This window comes from Hipposideros armiger, unplaced genomic scaffold (genome assembly GCF_001890085.2).
Source record: "Hipposideros armiger isolate ML-2016 unplaced genomic scaffold, ASM189008v1 scaffold_507, whole genome shotgun sequence".
NCBI lineage: Eukaryota > Metazoa > Chordata > Mammalia > Chiroptera > Hipposideridae > Hipposideros > Hipposideros armiger.
Genome location: NW_017731857.1, coordinates 28282 through 30032, shown reverse-complemented (window position 1 = coordinate 30032; position 1751 = coordinate 28282).

Genomic DNA, 1751 nt, shown 5'->3' with positions numbered 1-1751 from the left:
TGTTTATTTACATAACAAACATTAAGTAGATGCCTGGATAACAATATGAAGTCCACAGCCTCTGCCCTGAAGAACTCAGGGTCTAGAAGAAGAGGCGCCCTGTTGTCAGTGTATGATCACATGTCACTAAGCCACGATGCTCTCTGCTCCTGTGGCACTCAGTGTGAGCCTTTGGTGCTGGGGATGAGGTAATGGAAGCATTTTCACATGTGCTGACATCTGAACTGAAGCCCCAGTGGTGACTACGAGTTGCTAGGTCAACAGGGAGCAGAATACTAATGCAGGAAAGGAAAAGGTAGGCTATTTCAGGCCGAGGGTTTAGCACGTGCATTAGAGACAGGAGAGCTCAGTGAGTTTGGGGATTCTGGACGTCGTATTCAAAAGGTCCTCTCTATATAAGGTCAAGTTGGTAAGGCTAGTTGTCACTAAGTAATTTATGACAGAGCTTTCCAATCTTTTTCCATCATGGCATTCATAAAAAAAGAATCCAGTTTGAATCTCAGACCTCCTTTACAATTGTTGTTCATTTTACATTCTTGTTTTACTACATTTCCATCCTCAAACATGTGCATGGAATGGAAGAATCAGATAAATAGAGGATCTTCACACTTACCAACACAAAATATGATTTTTTTCTCTACTGCTGCCTGTCCTTCCCTACCTACTCATCTGTTCTAAATAAACCTTAACAAAAAAAAAAATAGAAATCACCTGTGTTTTTCCTTATGTGTAATATCTTAGCTAGGTCTGCTGTGAAATGTAATTGGTAGTCAATTATGTCCATTACAAATAACATCTTCTACTAGAGTAAACTTCTTTTTTAAAAGGCATTTTTCCATTTCTGTTTACAAATTCAAGTGCTTGGTTTTCATATCACTTGCACGTGTATAGATCTCACGTGGTACATAAAGAGCAAGTCAACAGATTTTATAGCAGAGGACAAAAACAGGCTGAGACACAGACAGGAACTGGCACAGCACTGCTCGCCACTTCATGAGTTAGAAAAAAATAACCAAAAAGGTAGCTTTCATTCTAACAAAAAACTGTGCCCTGTGATAATCTCGTAATAGAGTTCTAATTCATGTGACGCAATTAAAAACACAGAAAGTGCACATCTCGGGGTAGAAGTGAATCATGTATTTCTCGAGAGGCTGTTCTTCTTTGTACAACCACATCAACGAAACTTGGGTTTCTCTTTCATCATGCCGGTAAGAGCTGACGATGTGTTTGCCACCCAGATGAGTGGTTTCTGCATAAAAGCTTAGTGTGGCTCACATAAATGGTATCGAATTCAGGCTGGCCTGGAAATGTGGTAGCTCAACTTCAGGTCCCAACCCACTTGTTTTCTTGCTTCTTCTCTCACGAGAAACAAAACATATCTTTATGGTACCATCGCTAAGGGCTGTTTTAATTTTGATCACTTTACTGCTATCATAGGATCAACTGCAGCCAATTAATTGCCATATTTTTTTTAAAGATTTTTATTGGGGAATTGGGGGGGATGGGAACAGTGCTGGGGAATCGGGGGAAGGGGAACAGACAAGTTGCTGTCATTTTTGTTCTTCAGTCTAGTTTTGGAGGATGTTGCTTCACTGGCCCAAGTTGGCACCGTCATTGCGCTCTTCCCTGGTGAGGCAGATCAGTCGCCGGCTTCTGGACGGCGGCTCACTGCGGCTGCTGGCCGCTCACGCTGGCTGCTGGCTACACACAGTAGCCCATGGCAACCCACTGCAGCAGGGGCTGCAGCCTAC